The 16,013-nt window shown below is 43.7% G+C and overlaps 1 protein-coding gene across 3 annotated transcripts in view; it reads right to left on the reverse strand.

The window, feature by feature from the left end:
- The window catches only part of SPSB4 (splA/ryanodine receptor domain and SOCS box containing 4), a 128,711-nt gene that overhangs the window by 75,782 nt on the left and 36,916 nt on the right, over positions 1 to 16,013 (reverse strand). Inside the window, exon 1 of one of the 3 annotated variants that reach the window (XM_061378880.1) lies at positions 6,438 to 6,884. The exons of the other annotated variants lie outside the window; for them this stretch is intronic. The gene's annotated coding sequence lies outside the window, so the exon portion shown is untranslated. Of the gene's footprint in view, positions 1 to 6,437; positions 6,885 to 16,013 lie in introns of those variants that run through there. 3 annotated transcript variants of the gene reach the window in all.

Consider the following 16,013-nt stretch of genomic DNA (forward strand, 5'->3'; position numbering starts at 1 on the left):
GCCTATAGGGATGCTGGGGATGGACTCTTCCTTAGGGACTGTAGTGATAGGAAAAGGGGTAATGGGTTAAAACTTAAACAGGGGAAGTTTAGATTGGATATAAGGAGGAAATTCTTTCCTTTTAGGGTGGTGAGGCACTGGAATAGGCTGTCCAGGGAGGTTGTGAATGCTTCATCCCTGGCAGTGTTCAAGGCTAGGCTGGACAAGGCCTTGGGTAATATGGTTTAGAGCGAGGTGTCCCTGCCCATGGCAGGGGGGTTGGAACTTGATGATCTTAAGGTCCTTTCCAACCCTAACTATTCTATGATTCTATAATTTAGCTAGAAAGTTACAAAGTAGAGCTCCAAATTCAAAAGTCGCTTTACGCAACATTTAATCCAGCTATTTCCTTGGCTATACACACATTGGACTGCCACAGCATTTTCTCACCTGGGAGAAATACAGTCCTCATTGACAGCATCATACATCTATTGTTTAATTTTGTGTGGCTTCCATCATAAAATGGTTTCTTTCATAAGAAAATAAGTTCAAGATTTTGGGGAATTATTTCAGTGCTCAAAAACAACCAGCTTCCAAAGCCAGACTGGACAGAGTCTTGGGCGACATGGTCTAGTATGAAGCATCCCTGCCCATGGCAGGGGGTTGGAACTAGATGATCTTAAGGTCCTTTCCAACCCTAACTATTCTAGGAGTCTTCCAAGCCATTTCTGCCCTTCCCTAATAAAACTATTTTCCTGGAAATTCTTAAAGGAAAACAAAAATCCAACCACATAGGTCATGACTATGCCTAAAATGAGCAGTTAGGGATTGCTGCAGACAGCACATTCTCAGTATGAAATGTACCACTGACATAAACACTTTGTGCAACAAGGCCTTCTTTTAAAATTATGGCCTCCAATATTTGATGAGAAAAAAAGAAGCATCCTTCCATTGGAAGTAGTTTAGTCTTGCAGTCACTGAAGAAGAGATTGAGGAGAAGCAGTTAAAAGTAAATGACAATTAAGTACCTAAAGCTTTCTCCAGTTTTGAGAAATCACACCTTTTTCCATGCCTACAGCTATGCAAGTGCTGTCACATGATTAACACCCCCTTGAAAGGGCAGCTCTAAATATGAGGGGGGTTAAATATTCAAGAAACACCATTTCTAACAAAGACTACTGGATTAATAAAATGAAATGGAAAGGCATTGCTCAGACTGCTAAACATCGCAGTGTGGTCACGAGGAGAGCTGAAAGTCACATGAGGTAGCTGCTGCTGTGAGGTGTAGAAGGAATTGCATAGTCTCCAGGTCCCAGCCTTGCTTTACCCCCCTCACACACAGCTTTGCTCAGGGACCAAACAGAAAACTGCTGAGGAAATACAGTACTGAAGTGCAAGCCAGCAGTCCTTGCTGCAGCCCTTTAACACAAGGACATCCTCAAGGCAGAGGAGCTGTAGTAGGAGGGTTGGGCTATATGATTCCCTTCCAATCCTAATCATAATGAATGACTCTGTGAGGCTCAGCAGGTACCCACCAATGGGAGGTGTTGGGGGACAGAGCTACTGCACTTTGGACCCTGATTATGTCCCAAGGCACAAACCTGTTTCTGCAGGAAGGAAATCATCATTCTTCTGACAAGAGTGCAAACACAGGCAACCTTTTCCTCCCTCTCAAAATCCCTTTGTAAGATCATCTTTGGAAATTGCTAACATATAAAGGGACAAACCAGTCTAAAATAAAGCAGCAGTAGAATAAGCTTTTGGAAATGCATGTATTTAAATGGGGAAAGCAAACTCAACTGGAGAGTCTCATCTATGTCTCTGAAAGAATCAGTCTGCAATCAGCTCAGAGGTGGGGACTGGATTTCATATACTGCTGCGCTTTGTGCCACACACCAAAGCTGACTTGTCACTTCAGCCTCTGACAAATCCTCAGAGATAAAGTTGCTAAGTCACTGCTCTGCAGTGCAATACAATAAAACTTGTCATCTGACGACAGTCAGGAGCAGGATTACCCCATGACGTTCAACCCACAGGTACACTAAATAAGCACAGAGAAGCAAAAATAAATACACAAAATGCTGCTCAGCCTTGGTCCTAGTTCAAGTGACATCAGTATGGATAGACTTAGGTCACAGCTCTGCACCCACATTCAGCCTAGGCACCTCACCTATTAGTAAGTTAAAAAATAAGATGTAAACTCTCCCTCCCGTGTTTTTTTGCTATGGCCAAAACACACCAAATTCTGCCTAATTTCTGCATTTCAACTGCTACACAAATGAGGGGCCACACTGCATTGGCCTCTGAGGCAAAGACAATACCCATGTAAGAAAGACACCACCCAAAACAATATAAACACACATATGTAAATTTAAATAAGCTAGTACCTGTCTCTACTCCATTTTTGGTGGAAAAGGAAGGAAACTAGTGAGCTCTATCCAGCACTCCTGATGGACAGGCCCAGACTTTAATAGAGCACAGGTAGCCAAAATATAGCCATCAGGTTTTAACCAAACATGGCCAATCAACTTGCAACTGCAGGTCTCAGCTTGAAGTCATAGCACCCCATGAGCACTGCTCTCCCTTATGCAGCACTGCTCTCAAAACATAAGGCACATTTTCCTGCTCTCCTCTTTGACGCTTTTTTTCCATGCTGCCACCAAGACTACCAGGGCACAGCGTTCTTCAAGCTTTGCTCTGAAATTAGATTTCTTCTGGGAAAGGATTTTTCCTTGGTAGGTGGTGAATGTTACTGATTATACCATCAGCTTTCCAAGCACACAAAAGAACCCCAAACAAACTCAATTTAATTGCCATTCAATCTAAAGGACTGTGGGCTGTAAAGCAGTACAAGCAGCTGAGGCAATTCCTGACATCATACTGGACATTACCTTAAAGTGGATTCAGATGGTACCCACCATTTCAAATAATTTCACCCCAGACGGAGCACAGGTCGAGTACATATCTGTCTTTGAGCAACAGTAGCTTGGGAAGTGTAAAATAACAACTCTCTCAAAGGACAACAGTTGATTGCTCATTATCAGTAAACTCTGGATTCAGCCCTGTTGGAGTATGGTATACTGGTGTGTATATATATATATACACACTCTGGTATACTTGTGGGATACAGTCCATCTACTGTGTAGTGCTCCACACATACCTCTTCAAAGTGAATAAGCAAAATGCCCAAACCAGCAAACCCCCATAAGCAACTTGAGCATAAGCTGAGTAGAAGCTAAAGAAGTCTGAAGACATAAACAACTCTTCCAGGAAGCACATTGATGCATTAACATCTTATCTGGCAGCACAACCATACCTCAGCTAACAAGAGTTCTCAGCTGCCTAAACTGCATGTCAAAGACAGCTTAAAGCCATCCCTGAAGCACGTGTATACTGCAGGGAGTGATACATGTACATAGGATGCATAGACTTAATAGCATGTACACAATACCATGAAAACTATGTGTGGGAAGGTAGCTATCAGGTCTGGCAAGTTAGAATCCACTGCATGTCTGCTTTCAAACAGTAGGCCCAACAAACATTAACTTCCAGAATTATTAGCAAGCATTTAGCTATACACAGCAACCTTACATTGAGTTTTGGCTGCAAAAAAAAAAAAATCAGTTAACTGTTCCATGGACAGCCTTAAGCATTGCCTTTACCTCAGAAAATGGATCTATACTGGCTTAATAAATGTCCCCAGGACATGCACAGCCTACATCTCCACTAGCCTCAAGCTGCACATGTACTGTATTAATATAGCTCCGCAAGACAATACACCAAGTTAGCTGTGACCTTCTAAACAGTTTTGCCAGCATGGAAGCCTTCACCGCCCATGCCATAAGCAAGGTTTACTTCCTGAATGGCATCAGGAAGGTAAGCACCCCAGGATACCAGTCTCTACTCCTCTCTACCATTAGTCTTGACTCAGCCTTGAGCTGGGGTTTATGAAGTCCAGCAACATTTACGTCAAAACTCTCTCCTGGGAAACCTGGTTCGGAGAAAATACATCTATTTCCTGTATGCAAATGTACTATTAAGAAGAAGAGTGCATTCATCCTCACTAACCAAGGAAGGAAATGGTATCAAGCCTGCTCTGTGTTTCCATAATTCAAGCTGGGATTTACCACGCCTCGAAGACTCTGAAAGACCCAAATTTGCACTGAAGTGATGTTGCCCCAGCACAAAAAGAATGGGGTAAAGGGCGCTGGTGCAGCAGTAGTGAGCAGCCAAATAGACTAAAGAGAGGAGACAGCTAAAATGCAGCATGGCTCACAGAACTTGAACCTGGTAAAGGCATCTACCCCTCTTCTTCTTGTCCAAGAAGAATTATGGAGATGAGACAGCTGAGTATCTAATATGATGCTGCAAATAACTTTAAGCATTTTTAACAATTAACATCTAAGAAAACCATACTCTGCTTTCCTCCTCAATTGCTACCACTATGCCTCAACTGTGTAGGCAAAACAGCCCCTCAAAGTCTCCAGCTCTCTCAGCTAAACAAAATCCAACTGACAGTAACCATCACACAGTCCTGTGACATGGCATTGAGTACCACTTCGAAAATTATTTTCCTTTCCCATAAAAAGAGGACAGTGACTTACAGACAAAAGAGAGGCAGTGAGTGTGAAGGAAAATGAGACAAAAATAGCTTGCTCACTTTTTCTTGGTACATGGAAAATCCATTACAGAAGTTTACACAGCAACAATGAAGCCTGACAAGTTAATGAGCTGCTGCTTGTGCAGTTGTAGGAGAGGGAGATGGCCTATCGTTCAGAAATTCCTCAGCTGCACAAATGCACAAAGTCATAAAGATGACTCTGACTTGCTCAAACCAAACATCAGAAGTTCTGATTCTTTCAATAAGTGAGATACTCGATTAATACTTCACTGGGGAGGTTCATGCTTCTGTGAAAAACAGAACAAAACAAAACCCTCACAGCTCTGAATGACTCGTTGCAGAAAGGTGGCACTGCCCCCGAGGCTGCTGAACAGGAAGCCTGGTGCTTCAAAACTGGCTGAAGTGACATTTGCAAACACAAACACAGGTCCAGGAAGCCTGTTGGTTTGACAAGTGTCAGTGCGAATGAACACAGGGCTCTTCGAGCCTAACAGCACCAGTACATGCTTCCAGAGCAACACCCACATGAGGGCCTCAACGAGGCACAGAGCTGTGAAGTTTTATCATCCCCGTGATACAGGCAAGTACCAGGTCTCCTTCCAGTCCTGGCAGGGACACTGAGGCACAGGATGGTCATCCAAGGACATCTAGAGTCAGCAGCAAGACACTGAGGCGCATTACCTACCAAGAAAACCAGGCTCCCATTACAAAGGCTAGTTATAAGACTTCCGCTTGTTGTTAAGAGCACATACGGCATCTGGCACTGCTCTGTCAGCAGCACCAAATAATCTAACAGCAATTTGATATTCACGTCTCTGGCGGGCTACTTTAGTTACAGAAACAGCATTAAAAATGTAGCATCCTCTGAGATATGCTGCACAAGCCAGGCCAATTTCAGCCACAGGCATTGAGAGCAACTCTTTGGGGTTGTTTTTCCCCTGGAGGATAAGCTCTTTCGTAACGTGGAGATATCTTATTGGGGATTGCTTCTGTCACCAGAAGGCAAACAGAGCACTGAGAATATATAAGGTCTGACTTGAGCACCGAAGGGCTGTAGATGCTGAAGTAGTAGCTGGCCATCTCTCTGTATAGGACACTTTTCCCCCTGTTGCAGTCTACGCCGAGTCCTAGACACAAAGAAATAAGAACCCTTTGCTGCCAGCATGGACGCTGCCACATCGACTCCCTTCACTGCCCTTACATCGAAGCCCTGGTCAGGAGTAAAGGGGTCTGTGAGAGCAGCATCCAGCTCCCAGCCCTGCTCCTTCTCCCAACAGCTCCCGACCAACGACAGCTAACCCAGCTGCCTGCCTGGGAGCTTTCCCAAGTAACGTGAGGGCAAATTCGGTCAATACCTTTCTTTGTTGAAACCCAAGTCTCGCATACAAATCCAAGCTTGACTTGACGGAGGTTCAGCTTTCGTGTTAGCCTTGCTGAGGAGACAGTTTAGTATTTCAGACCCGTCTAAACAGCTGAACTGAGCTCTGGCTTTTACTGCCTGAAAAAGCACCAAGAAATCACTGTGAAATATTAGCTTGTGGCAACGGACAGGCAAAAGGCTTTGCTTTCACCAGCCCAAAGTCAAATAAACTCAGTTTATAAGAAGCGTAAGCCTCTAGCTATCTAACATCTAAAATTAAACCTCTTTAATAGCTCAGGAAACTAATTTCTAACGTAAAAACATTTCATCACAAAACAGCAAACGGTTCAGAAGTGCATTTCTTTTAAAAAGCAGCTTGAAGAACGGCACTGTTTAAAGAACCAACCGAACTCGCCTCGCTGTACAGCAAAACGCAACGTTCCCACCGACAGCAGAACCCACCCACCACAAACTTACCATAAACCCCCATGGAAGCACCTCTATCGATCCGTTACGCCAGCAGAAGGAGAATCCAGGAGAAAAGACGCGGATCACAAGTAAACAAACTCCAAGATCCCGGTCGCCGTGACTTGCAGGCGCGTCCCTCCACACGCTGCTCTCCCCGGGATTAAACCTGATTCCCGCCGCCGCTTCCCAGCCGCCGCCGCCGCCGCCGGGTGTGTGGGGAGCCGGGGGGCTGCGGCCCGGCACCAGGGCGGCTGCGGGGCTCGGCTGGGCCGGGCCGCCCGGGAGCCCCGCCCGGTGCCCGGTGCGGCGGCCTGTGGCGGGCTTTGTGTGCGCGTCCTGCTTGCGGGCCGCCTGCCGCCGCCTCATGTGAGGGCCGGCGCAGTGGGGAGCGCGGGCAGCGCCGTGCCCCCTTCGCGAAAGCTGATCCCGCTGATCTCATCGCCGAGGGTTACTAATCCAATGACCAAGGAATTAACAGTACATGGCGACGCCCCTTCCCCATTCACACATACACACGCATACCCCGCCCGCCGTGCCCCGGCCCGGCCCCTGCGGCCGCCGCCCCGCCGGCCTTCGTGTGAGGGGACCGGGTGAGGTGCTCGGCACGGCGGGCTGCCGGGCACCGCCGGGAAGGGACGGCCACCACATGGGCCCTCGGCCCGGCCAGACACAGAAGGCATGTAGATGCCTGGGGTTGGTGGGGATAGGGTACGGGAGGCTGCATTCTCTGCTCTCTCTAGCTCATATGCATGCAGGTGAAGCTCTAATTACACTTTTGCATGCCAAACCCACACTTTTAGGTAAGCATCTAGTGATCTACAAGCAAGGCAAGTCCTGCCGAACCAGTGCAGGGTACAAAACAGCCAAAGGCGAGCGCTTCCATCGCTGCGCCTTAACATCAGTAAATACCAACCCGAAAACTGGCGTTTCCTAATCCTAATAATCTCTGGCTCTAAATCCACCACCACAGCATAGGGTTACAAAGAGGTTGGGTTTTCCCTCTCACACACACACAGTGCTCAAGACAAGAAATGTCGGATGCTGCTTTTCCTCATGCTGTCTGTGTACTTCCCACCCCAAAAAACAGATTAACCTCTCTCAGAGACTTTAGAGCAGTCTGTAAAGGTGACGAGACAATCAAAACTTACAAAGGTAAAGAACTTACATTACTAAGTATTTTTCCTCCAAAAATACTGTTTTACCTATGCTTTCTACTTTTGGGGATGGAGAGGACAAGACTTCCCGCTCCCTGCTCTTTCATGGTGATGTTTATTTCTACTTTTTTCTTTTACTGAAATCTTAAGACAGGCTTTTAGCAAAAAAACTGAGCGGGGCAAGAGAAACACCCACACAAAAATGGAGAGGAAGTTCTGCAAATCCTTTGAGAGCTTTCAGTCAAGAAATCCTCATTACAAGCCGCAGTAAACCCAGCAGTGTGTTTCATGCCTGCCATGACAGCAGAAAATGTATCAGGTAATGGCAGTACTCCTTCTGTGAGGACCTAGAAGTGGCTCCAGGGGTCAGGCACTGCAGAACCCTACCAAAATACGTTAGAGAAAAGGACTACACTCAAGTTTCTCTCCAGGCCCTGCATATCTACCCCCATCCTTTGGGATAACTGGTAGAAGTAAAGTAAAATAGAAAACAAAGGATGAATGGGAGTTTTCTATATGCTCCACTGTTCTTCTAGCCTAGCAAAGGCTTTCTATTGCTCCCCATTCCCTCAGGCAGTCTTTGGTTTATATATACACATGTGGAAGTCTTGAAACAAGTAGTTGTCTGTGTCTGTGCACTTCACTAGCAGACAAGTTACTGAACTTAAATGCTCCTGGACGTGAGCACCACCTAATATCTGCTCCACAGCACTCATCTGGGAGAGGAGCCCTAGAACAGACCATGTCTGCACAGAGTATGTGGGGCAAGCCTGTGCCACAAAGGATGTTTTGGTTTCTTTTCCTCAGTTTTTAGCAGGCTTAATTCCCTTCCACACTTTCCCGAAGCAGCAGTGCCTCCTAACACTTTTTCTGGCATTAAGCAGAATGTTTCCCAGTGTAAGACAGGATGTGGTCCTTCGTGCCTGTGCCAAGCTTGATGCAAAAAGCAAACTTGGAAAGACTTTCTACATGGTTTGTAATACTAATGCTACAAGAGAAGATTAAAGAAATCACATCAGAAGTCAACTTTTGTGTCTTTTCAGCCAGCTTTAGACATGTAGATCTGAAAACTGAACAATGCAGAGATCAATCAGGCGGCACAGAGTTTTGGGAGTACACTTCATGTGCAAATGTGAAAACACTTGAGGGTGTAGAAAGTGTCATTTTGATTAATGAGGGCTAGAACATGCTATTTGTATAAAGATGAGAATGTATATACACCTCTCCACAGGGCTCATTAAAAGAATAGGAAACTATCACATTTTAAATATTAACACGATCTTAAACCAGACTTCAAACATGGCATGGATGCAGCCAATTCTTTTGAGCTGATCTCATTCTCCAGGTCTTCCACTGGTTCGATTTACCTCATGGAATAAAAATCACAGGCAGAAAGGAAGTCTGAAGAATAACATACATTTCTCTGCATGACTGGGAAACACCAGGGCAGGTTAGAAATCTCTGCTTCTCCTATCTGCTTGCAATCACTGGGCAAATAGGGAGAGGAAAAGCTGCTCACTGCTGCCCATGAAAAAGTAAGTGCAGTTAAGAAAAGAAGATGAGGAAAAAGAAAGCTTAGATCAAGAGAGATAAGGCAATAATCTCCTTTCTACATGCATCACACATGACAATCATAGTTTGAAGTTGTATTTTGGCATTTGAGCTTGGCAAACAGACCACAAAGAATTAATTGCCCCAATTTGTTCTTCCCAAACACACTCACCTTTGAGGTTAGTTCCATGCTTACCAAATCTGAAACTTCATCCACTCTCAACTCAAAAGTAAATCATGAAACATTTCCTACACACACGCCATAAGTACTGAAAGGTCCCGATCCTGCAATTCTTCTAAATAACAAACCAACTCACTGTTATTTTACCTGCCTGGTTTCTGGGCATTGCTATACTCAGGGTGGCAAGAGGGGAGAGTTGAGTGAGGTCCAAAAAAAGAAAAAGGTTATAAGCAGAACGGACAGTATCAATAAAGCCCACCTTGAAGTCCACAAGATGCCACAAATACACAACTGAAATTTATTGATTGTAAAGAACCATGTTTCATTGCATTGTATTTTTCCATTTACGGTGCTTAAGCAACCCGTATTACTTCTAACAGCCCTCTTAGGTACAGCAATGCTACAGTGATCATTCTCAGACAGGAACCAAAGACAAGAATTATGATGAAAAATCTTTGTTTTCATGCATTTTAGATACCCATATGAAAAGACATGACCTTAGCTCTAGTTCGCTAAAGTTCACAAAATTCCTACACAGGATGTTTAAATCTTTAGAGTATTTCAGTCCCAAAGCTGCTTCCATGAATGCTGGCTCCAGAGAACTACAGAAGCATACACCTTCCTCCAACCATTCAAAGCACTGTCTGGTGACAGAGCTTCTCATAGGTGTTTTCATTCTGACCCAGCCACGTACTCCTGTAACAGTGAATTCAGGCTTAACCACTGCCACTTGGAGTCTACCAAAATGATTAACCAGGACACTAGGATCCATGCATCTGCATCTCTTAATGAATTAAGAAATTGCTGCTGAGACTGAGATCTGCTCCCATAGGCCTCTAGGTAGAAGTTAGAATTTACCTTCTTGGAGTACATCCTCCTACAACCATAATGAGGAAAACCCACAGAGGTTAGGAAATCAGCACTTGCATGAATGTTTCATTAGTTCAGAGGTTCTAAACAGAGGATAAAGATTCTGCATGCCCTCTTTGAGAAATAAGGATGACATTCAGAAACACTTAACACTGAAAGAGTATCTTCTTTTAAAATGTTAAAAGTCCACCTATCCAAAAGTAGAACTACCCATGTATTTCCAAAGCTTACTATATACTTCATATCCTAGAACACAGTCAAGTCCCTTCCCCAAATACATCAAGTAAGGAAAAAAAAAAACAAACTCCGACTATACACACACACAGTACTCTTAAAAGCAGCTCAAGTCCCCTTCCATTTTGCTCATGTATTATGTTCATCAGAACTCATGGTCTCAAGGACTTTCTGAAGCAACGGATTGCTCTGTGAAGCTGGTATTCAGGTCTCCTTCATGCAAAATTTAGCTGTACACAGGCATACATAAGTTTCCACCAGCAAAGAAACAAGGCACTTCAAGGTTTTTAGGGAAGGGATTCTTTTACACAGTGAGTACTTGCCCAGTGCCAGCAGTACACAAAGTAAAGACATCTCGGGACAGAACAGAATCAACTGATGACAATAGTTATTACACTACTGAAAACAATCAAAAAATTATTTTCCTTAATTATTTTGGGTTCTGCACAACCTAAACGTCAAATTCCAGCAGTTGAATGCAGAAAAACCTTTGCCAGAAAATGATCTCTGAGGAGGCAGTTCCTGTTTGGGAAGCCCAAAAGCCTGTATCTCCACTGGCTGCTGCAGTCCGGTACAAAGAGGGGTTTTAGAACTTGCTTTGAAACTGCATTAGACCTTTTCAAGTCATTACAATGCCACAAACCCCATCAAAACCTGACTGGCAGCTAGTTCCCATCACAAGACTGACATTGTGGTCTCTGCTTTGATATCTAATAATGAAAGTAATCATATTTTGCACATGCTTTAATTTTCAAGTGGTATTACTACATAGCACTTCCCCATTATAGCAATCAAATGCAACTATAGGAGGATCCATTTCAGAGAAGAAATCAAACAAAATTTTCAGTAGGAAAAGATGGGTACAGAGTCTGGGACGATGACTGTCACAGGAACACCTCACACCAAGTTAGTATACAAGACTGCCTCCACTGCAGTACATGATGAGCTTGTTTTGGAAAAGGGAAGTGATACTAATGAGTTTGGGGTGCAAGTGGATCCTCATTAGCTCACTTAAATCTCTTCAATTCGTCAGTATAATCTTAATTTGATTTGGACTGAATCATAACTGATCCAACACCCCCCAAGGTCACTAGGTTACTGTATATGCATTCTGTTACATCAGCTACTGTACATGAAGGAAACTCAGATAAGATATAAATGATGCTTTTGATACCACTAGTACTTGGCCATTGAGCCACTCAAGGGAGAGAATAGGTCTGCACAGCTCCCCATGGGAAAAGTTCTTACTTTATAGTTAGCAAGAAGTGACTGTGATGAACTTTCTCCCCTATCTTTTAATGCAGACAGAACATCCCAAAATAAAGACTCATGGAAAGCCAAAAGATGCATACTTTGGATCACAGGCAGCTAGAGTGTGCAAAACCATAGCATATTAGCTGTTTCTTCAAATCCTGTCGTTAGGGGCTAATGTGGGTAGATCTGTCACCCAGATTTCCCAATGAGATATATCTGGAAATACAAGTAATAATGGATCTCTTATATCCAGTGCCCAGAAAGTTTTTTAAGAAACAGACTGGTTTTGTTTTCAAACTGCTTTCCTAAAATACTTAGTGGATAATTTCTGTAAGATTTCAAAATATAATTAGCAGATAAATGAAGAGGTAGGCCCAAAAAAGATCCTTCTTTTGGAAAAGACAGAGTTTACCCTGCATTCTGCCTTCCTTCTGGCAGAAAAATCCTGTGCTTTCTGTAACTTACAGAAACTGGATCAAAGATGGATTTATTCACATTCGCCCTATAAAAATACACTACTGCCATTGCTCAGCATATTCTAGACGTTCGCCTTAGATTTATAAGCTTTTTTTATATATCTATATATATACATGTACATACATATATATATGTACATAATATACCAGGAATAAGAGTTGTACTGTTTCATAGGTGACAAAAATTTATATTAATACACCTTTCATCATGTTAAAACAATCAAAAACCCCCAGAAACAAACAAAACCCCCACAACTTTGTTTTCCCAGCCCTGGAATACTTAAAGACACCACTTAAGCCTCTCCTTTTGCTGGTTACCAGCATCTGAAAGTGCAGGAAAACTCCCTCTGAAACTCTCAGGATGTAGCATGTTTCTGTTTCCTGATGTGAAGGGCTGAGGGGAGGGGAGAGAGCCTCAAAGGTTTTGAGTTCTAGACATTGTAAATTTCTGGGAATGCTCTAGCAGCTGGAAAGTCTTCTTCTTGAAAGCATTTTGCTTCAGTAAAATTAAACTGCTAAGTATTTCAGCTATTAAATATGGCCCATGTGAATTCAGAACATACAAAAAGTGCCTGCTAGCTGCTTAGCTATAATAATCTCAACAACAGGATTTAAGAGATTCTCTAATTCTGCCAGATTTTCTGGGTTTAAATCTTCAACTTGTGCTTGTTTCCTCAGCAAACCCAATACATAGTTGTCATTTATTCAGCTTGCCCCCCTTTTTCAAGATGTACAATGATACATATCTCCAGCAATTTACCCAAGGAGATCTTTTGTTTCCTCAACTTGAAAACATCCATTCACATCAGCAGCAAAGTCACTACAGTTTATTATCCATTAGACAATTTGAATATGATTCTTCCTCTGAAGGCTGTGACTGCAGGCAACCATCTGGGGTCTGGACACACAAAAGGCTGTTCGTAAGGGTGTATGCACAAAAGCACCACGGGGATATGGAAGTGTGTGCGGTACAAAGACACTCAATTGTCTTTGAGTTTCTGTTGGGGAAGGAGGGGGTTTGAGGGTGCCACAAGCATCTAATCAGAGAATTAAGCATCAGGGAGGCAGCCCTCAGATGGCAGACGTCAGCTCCAGCAAGGACAGATGGTGAGGAGCACACAATATGTGTGCACCAGCTTATTAAAGAAAGCAGTTCCACTCCTCAGTTACGTGGTGTTACAAGTCCTAGGACATCCTGTGTTGTGAAGTGAAAATGTATCATTGTCTTTATGATACTGTCACACCAAAAGGGCCACTTTCCTGTAACAAGTTACAGTATATGCAGATTCTCTGTTAATATTTTTCCTGAAGGATTACCTGCCCTACCTGCAACAATGCACAGGGCTCACAAGAGAGATACAATCTCTGTGAAGGAAAACAGTGTGAGCTGCAGTAGAGATACCAGTCTGGTTTAATTTGTTTGTCAAGAGGAACATATCCCACTCAAGGTCTGAGAAGACAAAAGAAAACCATCTCATCATTTAACTCACAAAAAAATACACCTGAAAACCATTATTCAGTTCTTTTTTAATCTGTTATGACTGATTTTGAATAGGAGTCATAAAATAACAAGCTGCCCTCCAACAGACCTTCTTCTTATGGTAAGGTACATGCAGCTTACATGATGTCAGATATACTATAGCATACATCCCACTGCTAACTAAACTCTCAAAGACTAAGTGTACTTCTAGCCCATCTTGTTCTTGTTCTTCTCCAGTGTTTCCAAAAGCAGAGGATAAATAGTTTTACATCATATTTAAACAGCAGGGATAGAGTGACCCTCCAGGCAACAAAGCCCAAATATTGAAATAAAGAGCAGATGCCAGCAGGAAAACTGAAAAACTTAAGGGATCATAGGTCAATGCAAGCAAGCATTAGTCTTCTGGTATGACACTTGCCCAAAACAATCTCTTAAATTAAAAATATATTACCAAGGTCTGTCTTCCCATTGAGAGAAAGAAAGGGGAGTATATAAAAGTCTTGAAAGACTTTTCTTGTTTTGCAGAACATTGCCCAGGCATGGACATGGTCAGCATCTTTGGGAAGACTGTCAGTTGTTCACTTCAGACGCTCTGAAAACTGATCCATGAGCAAATAGTGGCTCTTTGTGGATTAGGCCATCTGCCCTGCAGATGGGGGAAAAGGTAGTATCACAGTAACAGCTGCTCCAACAAGTTGTGCTGGTTTGGGCTGGGATAGAGATAGATTTCTTCATAGCAGCTGGTATGGGGTGGCGCTTTGGATTTGTGCTGGAAACAGGGATGTGTTAGTTACTGCTGAGCAGCTCACACAGAGCCAAGGGCTTTTCTGCTCCTCACCCCACCAGCGAGCAGGCTTGGGGTGTACAAGGAGCTGGGGGGGGCACAGATAACCCCAGCTAACTCAAGGGATATCTCATACCATGGGATGTCATGCTCGGCATATAAAGCTGGGGAAGCAGAAGGAACTGGGGGACATTTGGAGTGATGGTGATTGTCCTCCCAAGTAATAACCATCATGCGCGATGGAGCCCTGCTTTGCTGGAGATGGCCTGCAATGGGAAGTGCTTAGTGAAGTCCTTGTTTTGCTTAGCTTGGTGTTGTGGTTTAACCCCAGCCAGACAGCTTGTTCACTCACTCCCCCCCTTCTTGCCTCCCCCTGCTCCTAGAGGGACAGAGAGGAGAATCAAAAAGAATGCAACTCCCACGGGTTGAGATAAGAACAGTTTAGTAACTGAGGTATAACACAAATCACTACTGCTACCACCAGTGATAATAATGATAAAGGAAATAACAAGGGAAGGTAATACACCACCTCAGCACCAGCCGACCGATAACTTGCCCCCCCTAGCCCGACCAAGCACCAACCGGTACCTCCTCCAACCCCGCAGTCTCAGCCCTTCCGGATCACTCCCAGTTACATCCAGGGCATGACGTGCTGTGGTATGGAATACCTCTTTGGGCAGTTTGGGTCAGGTGTCCTGTCTCTGCTTCCTCCCGGCTTCCCTCCTCCCTGGCAGTGCATGAGGCTCACAAAGTCGTTGGCCAGACCAAAACATCGGTGTTATCAGCTCTGTTCCCAGCCCAAAAGTCAAAACACAGCACTGCACCAGCTACCAAGAAGGAGAAAAATGACTGCTATTGCTGAACCCAGGACACTTGTGCACAGCTTTTGCTTTACCCATTAAACTATTTGTATCTCAACCTATGAGTTTTCTCACTTTTAACTCTTCCGATATTCTCCGTGATCCCAGTAAGGGGGGAAGTGTGCAGCTGTGTGGTGTTTAGCTGCTTAAACCAGGACAGAGGTATAGCAGGGCACAGAAGAATAAGGATGAGGAGTAAAGCGAGAGAGAATTAATATTCAGGAAGTGTGTGAATTTTGAATGAGATCAAGATGAGCAAAGATAGAAATGTGTCACTGCCGTATCAGCACAGAGAAGACCTAATATGAGCTTAAAGATGTAAAGAGGAAATCAAAAAGACTATGTTAATTTATTTAGGGCAAGAAGGGAGAGCTATTCTCAGGACCACTACAGTGTCCCCTTTGTTATCTGCAGTTTTGGCCTAAAAGCCCCTAATCCTTCAGACCACGATTTCTATCTCTACAACAGCAGAGCTCCAGCCCTCAAATATGAAAATGAAGTGTTTGTGCAGTTGGAGACATGCTTTGTTTCTCCACCTTTCGAGTTATACATGAAGTCATAAATATAGTGGTCCTGTTCATATTGATGTAGCCAAGAGCTAGGCAGAATTTCCATTGTATCAACCATTTTTCTTAGGACTTATCCCTGCTGTATATTTCATCTTTATGTTGAGTCTACTTTCTACATTTTAGCCTGGATTTAGCTTGAGACAAACTCCAACATGCTACAAACACCATCCTA

The sequence above is a fragment of the Neopsephotus bourkii genome, unplaced genomic scaffold (genome assembly GCF_033783945.1).
Source record: "Neopsephotus bourkii isolate Nb327-2 ecotype Australia unplaced genomic scaffold, CSIRO-AGI_Nbou_v1 NB_1768, whole genome shotgun sequence".
Classification (NCBI taxonomy): Eukaryota; Metazoa; Chordata; class Aves; order Psittaciformes; family Psittacidae; genus Neopsephotus; species Neopsephotus bourkii.